We start from the raw sequence: 14,351 nt of genomic DNA on the forward strand, positions 1-14,351 counted from the left end.
TACACAATTTCTGTCTCCCAAATTCACTTGTGAGGCATCGGTGAGTCTAGGGCTATAGTAGAAGGCCCTTGTCCTGATGTTACACAGTGGGACTAAACCTTAAACCATGTGGTTGCAAAGTGAGCTAAATTAGATAATTTAGTTTTGGATAAAGTGCATTTAAGTAAAATACTCTGTTGTTGCAGGTGGGATGCTTGATAAGGGCTGGGCTGGAGCCTAAATAAGCAAAAATAATGTTTATAAGCTGGGCAAGTTCCATTGGGAATAGTTGTCATTGAATCCAATACACTTGATTGAAAAATTAAACCTTGAAAGAGAGGTAAATATGACTGCTGATATTGATAATAATTGTCAACAAACTGTGAGCATTTTGTTTACATTTTAGATAATTTTGGTTCCAAAGGTTAATTTAAACCAAATGTCACATAGCTATGAAATGAATCGCATGTGAATGCACGTGTGTATGTGTGTGTGAGAGAGAGAAAGAAAGGAAGAAGTAACTAGAATCACAGACTCTGATCTAAAGGTTTTATGCAGTTATCCTTGTACTGAGATGACAGAACTGGTCAACGGTTGTAAATAACATTTAAAACAGGAAAACTATGAACTCCACTCTGAAAAAAAAATATGCTCAACTTGCCCTTCAGAATAGTTTTCCAAAAATGAGTTCTGTGAAAAATGTTGGTGTTCTGGGAGACAAGCTGTCTTTCATTATAATGTTAATCAAAAAAAAAAAAAAGGATGGTGTACACCATTTTGAGAATATGTTAACATTTTTTACATGAACAAATTCTGAATTTCTGTGACGAGGAATTAATATTATACTTTAATGCATTCAGACTAGTGTCCTCATTTTAGTTGTTATGGTTACATTTCAACTGTGGTAATCCTTTGGTCTTCTGAAGATATCTGCTCTGTTCTCAGAATTTGGAACTAAATGCTTTGTTTAACCCATGGGAATAGACAGTTCTTGTTCTGTTGCCCATACTAGGAATGTTTTCTGTATTATACATCAATACATGCGATGCTGCTAGTTATACATCAATCAGTCCTGTTCACATGATGATGATATATATAATCCTTTCTACTAAAGGCACAATGCCTGAAATTTTGTGGGAGGTGGCTTGTCAATTACATCGACTCCAATGTGTAACTTATTTTATCAACTCTGAAAGGATGAAAGGCAAAGTCAACTTCAGCAGAATTTGAACTCAGTATGTGAAGATGAATGAAATGCCGCTGAACAGGTGTGCTAACGATTCTGCCAGCTTGCCAACATTTATATATATATAAATTTTGTTCTATGTGTGCCATAAATATCGCCATCCGTTTAGAGAAAAATTTGTAGTTTAGAATCAGTAGTTCTTTGACTGCTATTTCTAAATTTTCAGTATTTTGGAGAAGCAACTCAATGCTAATCCCTGTATATTTATGATTATATATATATATATATATATATACATGCACACACACACACACACACACACAGCATGACTGATCCAGAGATTGAACTCATGCACACTAGCAATGCTATTATATGTAACCTTTAATCAATACATGTGTTCACTATCATTCTGTTCTGTGTATTAATGTATATTGATAACTTCTCCCTGTAAAAACAATATTTGATTAATTTAATGTTTTAAAATCCGGGGCTTGTCTGTAAAGATCTTATCTTTTGAATCATGCAATTGCTGTGAGCTTAAAATACTGAATTCTTAATAACATGGTTGTATGTTCACATCCTGCTTCAACTATTGGGTTTTTTTGTTTTTTTTTCTCTTGAGCCAGGCACATGTTCTGTTCCATTTTGTTTAACAAAATGCAAGTTCCATTCTTGTTCCCTAGTTGAATGGTTAGGAGTAGGAAGGACTTCTGGTTATAAAATTTATTGAAAATAAATCTGCATAATCAGGGCTGATGATCTTGGATTACACCTACATTAATCTTTTTTGCATACTCTGCACTCATTGATGATTGAGTTTCTAGTAGCTTAAACTTTAGCTAAGAAATCCTATACTGCTTTGGGCAGTAACAAGATTGAAATATGCATAGAATGGAGAAAGGAAATAAAAAAGAATCTTTACTCATTCAGCTACCCAAAATTCAGAATAAAGATCCAGATTGGAATTCTCATGAAATTCTTATGAAATGGCAAAGCATTATATTGTGTATTGGCTGCTGTCAGAACCCAAATATAATTTACACATTTATAGATACTGGCTCTACAAGAAATACATTAACCAATACATTTAGTTATGTAACCTATCTAACGACTTGCCATGCATAATGTTCATAAGCTGTGTTTACTTAAACCTCAACATAGCTTATACATCATTTATTATGTTTTTAATGTGCAGTAATTAATTCAGCCATGTTTACATTAACTATATCAACAAATACTTATTGGAAATTACCTGCATTAAACTGTTGTGGGGATATCACTTCCAAAATTACATCAAAGGTAGTATGAGTACACTACTGATTTTTTTTTTTCCAGTACTTATGGTTTGATTGCATGCTGGATTCTCCATTATACCAGGCTAATGGAAATCACCATTTAATAACGGTTTTGGCACAAGGCCAGCAAGTTTTGGAGGTGGATAAGTCGATTACATTGAGCCTGGTGCTCAACTGGTACTTATTTTATCAACCCCAATAGTATGAAAAGTAAAGTCAATCTCGGAATTTGAACTTGGAAGATAAAAATGGACAAAATGCCGCTAAGCATTTTGCCTGGTGTGCTAATGATTCTGTAAGCTCACTGCCATTCATCTCTATTTAATAATAGCTGATATAAATGTTGGTTGGTTGATTTCCTCAGCCACCCTGAACATAATCTAGAGAGAAAAGAGATACAGAGGAAATTAACAAGGAGGTGCAGGATGAGTGTGCATACTAGGCTAGGTGACATGCAAGGAGTAAATGATCACTACACTTGCATACTGTGAGAGAAAGAATCATAGAGGAAGAAAGGGAAAGAGTTTTATATATATATATATATATATATATATATATATATATATATATATATATGAGAGGAGAGGAGACAGTGTAAACTTTTATAATATAAAATCAAGGGTTTTTTTTTATGAATATTATTTAATTTTATTTTAAGGTTAATGAGCATTTTTCTTTTGAAAATTACTATTCATTTCATTTTGTTTTAGTCCCAAGAAATTTGATAAAAGTAAAATTACAATTATTGTTGTATGCCATTTTTCTTGATGCCATGATGGTGGCAAAAGTATACTTCCAAAGTCACCCATTATGTAACAGATAACACTCTAGTGTAGCAGTTCTCAACCATTTTTTATCTATGGACCCCTTTGTTTACTATTTTATTCTGGTGGACCCCCATAACCATTTGATGTTTAAAAACTAAGTTTTATAGATACTTCTTTCAAAATTCCTATTTTGTTTTACATACATTAACTTGTTTAAGTTAGTAATAGAACTCTCTGAGAGAACCTGTTTAATTGGTCAGAAACATATTGAACTATGTAAAATGTTGGAGAGACAACCTAGCTGTTTCTAGCAATAAATATATATATCTAACGCAAATTTTTTCATGGACCTTTAAAATACTACTGTGGATCCTCAATTTACTATTCTGCTTGCATGGGTCCCCAAAATTCTTATATGGACCCTGAGGGATCATATGGATCTTGATTGAGAACCACTGCAGTAGTGTAATAAAAATTCAGGGTAAATTCTTTTGAGGCTTTTGTTACATTATCAACGTTTGATACACTTTTTTGTTAATCCACTAGAAACATTATAAAGATGGAAATACTCTCCCTACATCTCAATTATCTGTGATAGCAAAAATGCTTAAAACTAATTGTAAAGACACTCTCTAATCCCTCAATTCCTCACTGTATCCTCTCTTGAAATCCAATTGTGAAGAACATATTTTCTCCCTTCGTGCTAGGATGCTGTAGTCTCTACAATGAAGTTGTTAAATTTTTAGAGCAAGTCCTTCGGAGGTTTACACATGACATTATTCAATTTTAAGCAGTTGTGCCCTTGTATTGTTATTGTTGGAGAAGGGAGAATGTTTTGATCTTCATATTTCTAGTCAAGAAAGGGGTATTGTGAAGGTTTGGTATTATTAATAGCATAAAAGCTATGTAACAGCAGTTTCCAAGTAATTCACCTAATTAATAATACATGCAGTTTACATCTAACTTACACTTGGATTGTCACACTTTACACATTGATGATTCTTAAACCTTTTGCTGCGAACTTTCACTACGACTGTTTTCAATTCCAATTTTTTATGGTACAACTCAGCCTGTTCCATTATCATGCTCTCTGACACGTCTACTTTATTATTCTGGTATTGTCAAAATTATTCAATCAACAGTCATTGAAATTTAGTAATTTAACTAGCTTTCATAGTTTTTTGCTAATTAAGGCACTAAATTGACAGTCATTTGAATATCTAGCAGCATTTCTTCTGACTCTTTGCTTTGTGTTCAAATCCTGCGGAGATTAACTTTATAAACGTGGGGGAGGGGTCAATAAATTACCAGCCAAGTACTAGTGTCAATTTCTTTTTTCTTTCTCTCACCCTCTCTCTCTGGAAGGAAGCATCTGTGGTCAGACCTTGAGGTGGTGGTGGGGCTTCACCAGGTTTAAAATGCTTGTGACCCACCATGTCATAACAATGCCCCCTTACAACTCCAACAGGAATTGAGTGGGGGCAGGCAAGATTTTCTAATACTTATTTATTTCTTAAAACCAGTTTCTGCAAAGAATAGCAATATTTTTTCTCTGTTGCCGATAAATCTGTATCGTGTCTCACAGACTTTTCTCACTGAAACACTATAGTATAGTTCTCTCACCATTTCTAGTTTTTCCCCTCATTCATTTGGACTTGCATTTACACTTTACATACCCCACTGACACGTTGCACTGTGACTAGGGATAAGTGTAAGCAATGTAGACTAGAACATTTTCTCAAATTATTAGCATTGCAGCAGCTACTGATATCTAGATGATTGCAAATGACAATACTACTTGTGGCTAACCAGTAAACTAAGTTGGCTGACTGGCAGGAAATTCAAGTGTGTACTGATAATAATCTTCAGATTGAAATTGAGACCAGGCTATCAGTTGCTGGAAAATTGATGGTGTTTTTAATGGGTAAACATTTATCCTTTAAGTTGTTATTTATTTTACTAAGCCTTTGCATAATTGATTATTTTGAAAATTTAAACATGAAGGCAGTATATTCTTGATAAAATATAGTTATAGAATTATCTTGGGAAGGTCTTTATACCAACAAAAACATATGCACTGGTTCTATCTTCTTTTATAAGTTAATTGGTTAACCAATTAACTAACTGATTGCTTAATTAATAGTTCAGTCAATCAATCAGCTAGGTTCCTCAAGTTTTTTCATTGCTATTTGTAGCCTCGTCAATGACATTTCCCCCTCCTCTCCTGGTTTACTTTGGAAATAGGCTTGAGGCAGACCTAGAGTAGAGAGGACATGTCATTGAAGAGGTTGCGAATGGCAACAAAAGGACTCGACAAACCTGGCTAATTGATTAACTAAACAATTAATCAAGCAGCCAGTTGGTTAAATGGTTAATTGACTATTGATAATAAAAGTGAAATGGAACCAGTACATGTGTTTATTGGCATAATGACCTCCCAAGACGCAACAAAATATGTTTCAACACTCGAGTTCACAGCAAGAATCTTGCGAGTCTAATACAAAAATGAGTTATAGAAGTGTTATGTCAAAATAAAGATAAATATTGAAGTGGAATATAGATTTTGTTTTGATGTAATTCATTGTTGGGTCAGGCATTTGTTTTGGTGATGTTTGTTTTCAAATTGTGGCTTTGTTTGTAATGGTAGTGCAAACTTTTGGGGTGGTTTAAGATAAGAGATAGTGGAGCAGTGTTAGTGGTTCTCATTATTTTTGGAAGGATAGTAGATCAAGGACAGATAACAATGTTTTGATTCAACTGTTTGTGTGTGTGTGTGTGTGTGTCATTAGCAAAAATAGGCGTATTTGTAATCAGCCTAATTAATGTCGCTGATGACTGTTGGAACTTCTTTTTCTTGTACTTTGATCTCAGACTTATCTGTAGTTAGTGGGACAGGTATAAATGATTTACAACCTAAACTGATGTTAATGCCAGATAAATTGCTTATTCCTTGATAATGTTATAGTAACTACAGTTTATTCCTACTTAACTGATGTAGGCAAAATTATGTGGTGAAGTGGTAGATATAATAAAACATTGAATTAATCCTTTTAGTACTAATCTAAGAATCCCCATGCTTCACTTTGGTAGGTTAGATTTAATCCATTGCTTCAATAGCACCATCTGATCCTTGGATACCTTCAGTGGTGTTCACTTCATTCTAAGTATTCAGACTGAGTTTCCAGTTTAAGGAAAACTTTTCTCGTTTCCATCAGTGTTGGAGGCCCTGAAAAAAATAAAAACAAAAGTAATAAAGGCTCATAGGTTCTTCTCTCTTTGACTAAATGATTGAAAAATAAAATTAATGATTTAAAATTTCCACCTAAATCTGGCATCAATAAAACTAACAAAATTTTAATTATTTTTTGTCTTTGGTCAATAAGTGTTATTTCCTATTTGCTTCTATCTAGAAATCAAAGGAAGTGACTACTATTCCCTTCAAACCTTGCTTTTGTGTCCTGGACATCAATGTTTTGAAACTGATCTTGCTCTGCACTGAATCCAATTCCTTGCTGTTGTTCAGTCTTTCATTCCCTCCATGTTTGATCGAATAAGTATCATTTTGGTTCTAAAGATGATTGAGTCACCTATTCTCTTCCACTTAAAATGTGTAACTTTATGTCAGTGAGACAACGTAGCTTGGTTGATGAACAATGTTATTTCTTGGGGGCTTTGACTAATTGGATATTTGTTTAGGCTCCATGTTGTTTCCATATAAAAACCAAGTTACCATATTAACTTTTCGGCAAATCTGTTCTTGCTTGTGTTGACTGCCATTTCTAGCATTGTAAATTGTTAATGATTGTTAGAGCTGTTTGTGTGTCCATTGTTGCTGGACTGTATTAGCGGATGGTTAACAGAAAACTTTGTGTAGTAATTTCACAACACTGAGCAAACATTTGAAGATGATTTATTGTGCTACATTAATATGAAAAGATGTTCATGCATTACAATTAATATATAGAAGCAGTAAGATAGAAATAACATAATACGAAATGCAAGGAAAATGTCTGAAGTTTAACACTTGGGCTGGTTTTAACATAATGAGCCAATATACTGGTGCCATGTCATGTCATCTTTGATATCCTCAATTGAATACGAACATATTAGTTCATATTAGAACAGCTATAGAGAGAGTGTAATTCAAAGCTCAACCCAAAACACTCTAAAACTGTCAAAAGTTGAGAATGTCATCTTGATTCAGAAGTCTCTACACTCTGCTGAGGGTGGCAAATAGTCTACTTTATTTATAGGCTGTGTTTCAGGAAAGGTCTAAATGAGCTATCATGTGAACAACAGCTGCTGATTGGACAGCAATTGGGTAGCACTTATGATCAAACTGTATTCTTTTATTCTTTAATATGACTGTGACCATGTTGGACTTGAAATTTGTATGTGTTAACACAAGTTCTAATCCAATGTTACAGTGTCAATTAAACACTGAACAAAATACCTTGTGGTATTTAGTTACATCCTTTTGTTTTTTGTTCAAATCCTGCTGGTGGTTACTTTTGCTTTTCATCCTTCTGAGTTTGATATTAGATATCAATTCAAGCATTGCCCCCCATACACTAATTTGTGGTCTTGCTGCTATGTCTGATATTGTTAATATCAGACAGAAACATGTGAGCTGGCAGAAACATTAGCACGCTGTGCAAAATGCTTAGTGGTATTTTGTCAATTTTTATGTTTTGAGTTCAAATTCCGCCGAGGTCAATTTATCCTTTCATCCTTTCCAGGTCGATAAATTAAGTACCAGTTGTGTACTGGGGTTGATCTAATCAACTGGGCTCCCTCCTCCAAAACTTCAGGCCTTGTGCCTAGAGTAGAAAAGAATATTATAATACAAGGCAAGCTGGCAGAATTGTTAGCATGTTGGACAAAATGCTTAGTGACATTTTGCCTGTCTTCACATTCTGAGCTCAAACTCTGCTGAGGTTGACTGCCTTTCATCTTTTCAATGCTGATAAAATAAGTACCAGCCGCGCATTGGGGTCCATATAACTGACTTATTCCCCTTGCCCCGAACTTGCTGGCCCTGCACCAAAATTTAAAACCAATATTATAGGACAGTATAGTGCTGGGCTAAATGTGTTCTGATATTTATTTTTATCTATAGTTTGTGTTTAGTTCCTGCCAGGATTGAATTTACCTTTCAGCTGTCAGGTATTAAAAAGAATGTATAGGGATCAATTCAGTTATTAGATCTTTTTCCTCTAAAATGTGTGCCTATATGTCAAACTTTGAAAAGTCTAAGTTATATACCAGTTGTTTTCAAGTGTATGGGGATTCAATAGTTCCACATTTCTCATGTACGGTTAGAAAATCAAATGGTATGAGGAAAGGTGGTTAAAAATGGCTAAAATTACCATGGCATGTCCAACTATTTATGCTAATATTATATAGGTTGCATGTATATTAAAGAGATTGTTAAATTGTTTGGCCCTTTAGCATTCAGATTATTTTGTCAAATGTAATGCTTATTTATTCACATTGTTTGGAATTAATCATATGTTATCTTTGCAATATCAATATGATTGTATAGTTTTAGAATGACATTGATGTGAGAGGCCAGATCTGGTCAGTTTGAGCATAAAACAAGTAGAATATTTGGGCTGGATGTGGCCGGTTTAAATGCTAAAAGGTTAACACTTTGCCTACCAAGTCCATTTTGCCCCCATATTAAGAATATAGTGCGGGGAGTGCCCTTTACTTCTTTGGTAGGCAAAATGTGAATTTTATGTTCAAAGTTTTAAATTTTGGCCAGTGCAAAGATATCAGTCGCATAGTTTTAGCACTTGTTAAACTAATGAGATGAACAAGTTTGTAATCTGTTTAAGGAGGATTACATTGAAACAGTTTCTGATAGTTGGCCATTTTCCAGATGATTGGTAAGAAGAGTTTGAACTGAATGCTGTAAACATTTTCTTGTCAAAATAGTGCAATTACTTACAACCTGTTCTCTATATTGCTTAAGCTGCAGTTTTGTAGAGTAAGCTGTTAAGAGTTAGGTGAGAAATGTTAAGTGTACTATAATAAACTTTTTTTTTAATGCCATTGAGTACTGCTTAAGTTTAGTTTTTCACTGCAGATGATGCAATTTTTGCCAAAGTGACCATGCCATTTTTGAATCATAATTATGAAGCATAGTGACTGTGATGTTAAAGTGGTTTCTGAAATATCGGTTACTATTGTTGTGATGTGTTCTTGAGTAAAACACATAATTCTGTTTGTTCCAGTTTGCCTAAGATTTCGGGAGTTGTGGTGATTTGCTGTACTTGAGAAGACATGTCAAGCAAAGTAAAATTGTGGTCTGTACATACAGGCATGTCCTTCGCAGATGCTGGTGCCACGTAAAATGCACTTGTCAGTGCTGCATATATATGCACCCATGGCGGTGGCATGTAAAAAAAGAACCCAGCGTACTCTGTAAAGTGATTGACACTAGGAAGGGCATCCAGCAATAAAAACCTTGCCAAAACAGACAATTGGAGCCTGGACAGCTCTCTTGCTAACCAGTACCTGTTAAACCTTCCAACCCATGCCAGCATAGAAAATGGACGTTAAATGATGATGATGATGATCCTGATTTTAATCCTTTAGTGGCCCAAATATTCTATCTGATTTATATTCAAACCAACCAGATACTCTATAATGTTATTCTAAAAATAAACAATCACATCATCGAAATCTTGAAGCTATGAGATAATGCATAATAATTTCAAAACAATGTGAATAAATAAAAATTACATTTGACAGAATAATCTGAATGCTAAAGGGTTAATGTAAATAATGATATTAAACATCATTAGCCCCCAGTTTTAGATGGTAAAAGCAACTAAGTCCTCTGAAAGAATGCAAACCAAATATCTATTGCTTCTCATTTTACCATATTATCAATTACTCTACAGAGTACCTTTCATTCTGTCTAATACATCATTCCATCAGTGAGTCTTTTTTATATTACAAATTGGTGTTTATAAAATTGAATATTGGACATGAAATAGTTCCCTTCTTTTTCATTTGATTATTTTGCTTTAGGTGGGATACCCAGTTGTAAAAACAATTGATTGAACAAACAACTCAAACTATTCTTTCCATGCAAACCTTAAGTAGATGTAAAGCAGTTTTTAAAAAATGCTATTAAACCATATTGATTTAGCCTAAATGGAGAACAAACCAATGAAGAAAGTTATGTGATTGCTTACCCTGCTAGAAATAGCAGTTAAATCTCTCCTAAATCAGCTTTGCCTTTTCAAAAGAAAAAAAAAACACTTGAGAATGTTATCCAGTGTATCCCTTACGAAAAAAAAAAAAAAAAATGGTCACAACTGGAAAACCTTTGATCATAGGTTTGCTTGATTAGGGTTGACATGGAAGGAACAACACCATGTTTCAGTCAACAGAAGAATAAATATCCAAGGTTTGATCAAAAAGTATCACGATTGTTGCTGTAGTAATAGAGCCTAAGTATGCAAAGTGAAGCCGCTTGGCACAGATTGACTTTTAACTCTGTTGTGCAGTAAGTTGTAATGTTCTCCTTGACTTCTATTGTTTTTAGCTGTGCTTGGAAATAAAGTGTAGAGTGTGGTCGTCTCAAAAAGATCGGGTTTCAGTTGCACAGGGTCTCCTTGATTGTGTTGAGGAAGATGAAAACGGTCATAACAGATGACAAATCATAGGTCTATGGCTACAATCCTAAAACCAAAGCTTAGTCTTTGTAGTGGAAGACCCCAATAAGATTTCAAGACGTCAAAGAAATCCAAGACAATGCAACGAGGCAGCTGCTTGCTATCCCTCAAAAAAGAAGTTTCAAGAATGCTTCCATCAATTCAAGCGATACTGTATAAAGCGTGTAGCTTCAGAAGGGGACTATTTCAAAGGAGATTAAATGCTGAATTGATATATGTTATAATCTTTTTGTTGCACCAATCCCAATACTTTTTGATCAGACTTTGTATATTAAAATATTTGATAATGATGTTATATGTGGGAGTAATGACTTTTTTTTACTTTGGTTTGAGATCACAAATTAAGGGTAATTCACTGAATTGAGCTCGAAGGAGAAAATGCAAAGCTCACTTAGGTAGGATTTGGACCCATTGTAAACAAGAATTAAATACTGTTAATCATTTAGTTCAGCAGTCTCATTTAAGCATTCCAAATAGTAATACTAATGCTGCTGCTGCTAATAATTGACGTGTCTATATTTAGTGAATGATTTATAAAGTTTGTCCTTGCAACCTAATGCATTCATATTATGTAAGCATGGATTGTCAACACAAAGAAGTCTATTGTGGTTGCTGAATGAACTCAGTACTGTAATTGGTCAGTCCAAAAAGTCAAGTGATTTTAGGACTGTCAACATTAACATGAATAAATATCATTCAAAGAGACCCGTTAGACAATCATTATTTTTGATTTTTGCACTATTGTTGTACATTATGTATTAAAAATGAATGTCTGATGTCAAGTTTGTCAATAATGGGTTAACTGGAAACACTAGCTGAGCAGTGTATTCAGGCAATTTTTCATATCTAATATAGCTCTAGAGCACTTTTTAAGCAAATATTTGAAGCATGTAGTGTTTTAAAGGAGGACTGTAACCTATATTTTGTTTTTTAAAAAAAATGTTACCTTAATAGTACAACTCTAGAATATTCTTATCAGTTTAATATCAATGTTTCCATTTGTGCAGTACAGCATATTATCTTCCTCTTGTTCATGTAATATCTTGTTTTGTAGTCTCAATATCCTGATATTTGATTTTAAGACACGGGTGGCACATAAAAGACACCATTTCGAGCGTGGCCGTTTTCGTGCGGGTGACACGTAAAAGCACCCACTACACTCTCTGAGTGGTTGGCGTTAGGAAGGGCATCCAGCTGTAGAAACTCTGCCAAATCAGACTGGAGCCTGGTGTTGCCATCCGGTTTCACCAGTCCTCAGTCAAATCGTCCAACCCATGCTAGCATGGAAAGCGGACGTTAAACGATGATGATGATGATGATGATGATTAACTTTTATCTCTTTCTCAGTCATGTCAGAACTTGCTCACTTCTCTCAGTAAGTGTCTATTCTCATCACATGACTTACTGCCTTGCCATCAGTACACAGTGTATATAGTTCCTATCTATTCCTTTCATACTGAGGAAATCCACTTCCTCAAGTTTCCTTTTACTAGTTAATATTTTAGCTTTTGGCTCCATATGGTTCTAGTTTCAGTCGCACTGTGCAGCACCTTAGGCAAGTGTCTTATAGCCTTGGGCTGACCCAAGCCTTGAGTGGATTTGGTAGATGGAAACTGGGAGAAAGCCACTGTGTGTGTGTGTGTGTACTTGTCTGTATTTGTCCACCCCAGTTGGTGTGTTTGCATGCCCATAACTTAGCAGTTTGGCAAAAGAGACCGATATAAGTACTAGGCTTAAAAAGTAAGTCCTTGGGTCAGTTTGTTCAACTAAAAGACCCTTCAAGGTGGTACCCCAGCATGGCTGCAGTCAAATGACTGAAACAAGTAAAAGATAAGATATTGGCCTTTTGGTGCACCTTATGAAAGTTCCAAAGGACTGCACTTGACTTTTACTATAAGTACAAGAGAATTAGGGACAAAACCATGAATACTTATCTGTACCCTAAATTCCTTTCAGAATTTGTTTCTAATCTTTATTTTGCTCACAGGCACTGGTTGTACATGACTTGGATAGTTCTCACATGCTATTCAAATACTTCTAATTGTTTTTCTCACCAGGCAGTAGTATGGTTATTGTCAAGGATTTTTCTTGCTCAGCAAATGCAAAGTAGTTTGTTCTTAGCTGAGAATTTCTCTTACAACTGACTCACAAGAAATATAGAATGTTCTGCAGTCATCTTGTTATGATTTGATTGTTTTCATGATTTAATTGACTTGTGGTGTTTTCTAATTGTCCCTTTTCAGTGGCCCCTTTGCCTTGTATAGTAGTTTTTGGTGATACTGCTATGCCATTCATTGGAGATAATCCCTTCTCACACCATCTGGTTAACTAAGAAACACCAATGTATCCAACACCAGTGTATCCAATGTAAGAACTGAACCAGTGGGGTGGAAAGTTTGAGTGATTGAACTATTATTGTTAGATGAGATGTCTTGTATCTGTCTTAGATTTTTGTATTTTGACGGCAGCACTTGCAACAACTCTATTACCAAGTAGTATCGGCTTTTCAGAAAAGCCCTTCTCTTGGACATCACTACTAGTGTGGATAGGGGAGACTTGCATGGTTAGGGAACTACTAGTCTTCCACTAAATATTTTTGTTCAAGCCCATGTTTATGGGTACAGAAACATGGTTAACCCTGATAGATGGATGTCCTTGATTAATGTATCCTGGTACTTCAGTATTTCAGCAAATATGTATGATGTAATTAGAACTTTACTTGGCATCAAGACCAGTTACCTTAACAACTCAGCTTGAACTAACTTCTATAGCTGATCAGCTTATTGGTGTAATTGAGGTAAATTTTACTGTCTCACTCCTATTCTTTATTCAAAATCCTCATTGTGTTTGTATGTACATATGCATTTATACACACTGAGAAGTGTGTTGAAAAGTCTTCCTTATTAGGATTTTGAAACCTGAGGGTGATTACAATGATCTTATTGTAGTGCTGAGCTACCAAAAATGAAAAAAAAAGATTATTATGGTATTTAGTCTCATCCTGTCCTACTTTAACCCTTTAGCATTTAAACCTGCCATATTTGACCAAAACATTCTATCTGTTTTATATTCAAACTAGCCAGATCTGGTCTCTCACACCTACTCTACATTGCCATTTTAAAAATAAGCAATCACTTCATCAAAATCTCAAAACTTTCAGATAATGCATAATCAATTCAAAATGATGAGAATGAATAAGTATTACATTTGACAAAGTAATCTGAATGCTAAAGGGTTAAACTCAAAATCAAGTAGGGTTTGAGCTAAATAAGAGAAGAGTGGGTTACTTTATGTAGCCTTAGATCACATTTAGAAATGGGATAGAATAACGGCAATACATTTGCCCTTTGTTTCTCCTCTCTTAAAAATGATATTCATTAAAAAAATCTAGGCTAATTTTCTTGAATAATCTTGCTTTTAAATCTAACTGGAT

At 34.6% G+C, this 14,351-nt stretch overlaps 1 protein-coding gene and 1 long non-coding RNA gene across 2 annotated transcripts in view; one reads left to right on the top strand and one right to left on the bottom strand.

Moving 5' to 3' along the window:
* Window positions 1–14,351, top strand: part of LOC106874365 (gamma-aminobutyric acid receptor-associated protein-like 2) — a 40,049-nt gene that overhangs the window by 12,154 nt on the left and 13,544 nt on the right. The gene's annotated exons all lie outside the window — the stretch shown is intronic.
* LOC106874366 (uncharacterized) lies at window positions 5,623–11,389 on the bottom strand. Its single transcript, XR_001409999.3, has 2 exons — window positions 10,436–11,389; window positions 5,623–6,453 (listed from the first exon to the last, which is right to left on the bottom strand). It is a non-coding gene; the product is annotated as an uncharacterized LOC106874366 (long non-coding RNA).

Source organism: Octopus bimaculoides, chromosome 1 (genome assembly GCF_046866305.1).
Source record: "Octopus bimaculoides isolate indiv1 chromosome 1, ASM4686630v1, whole genome shotgun sequence".
Classification (NCBI taxonomy): domain Eukaryota; kingdom Metazoa; phylum Mollusca; class Cephalopoda; order Octopoda; family Octopodidae; genus Octopus; species Octopus bimaculoides.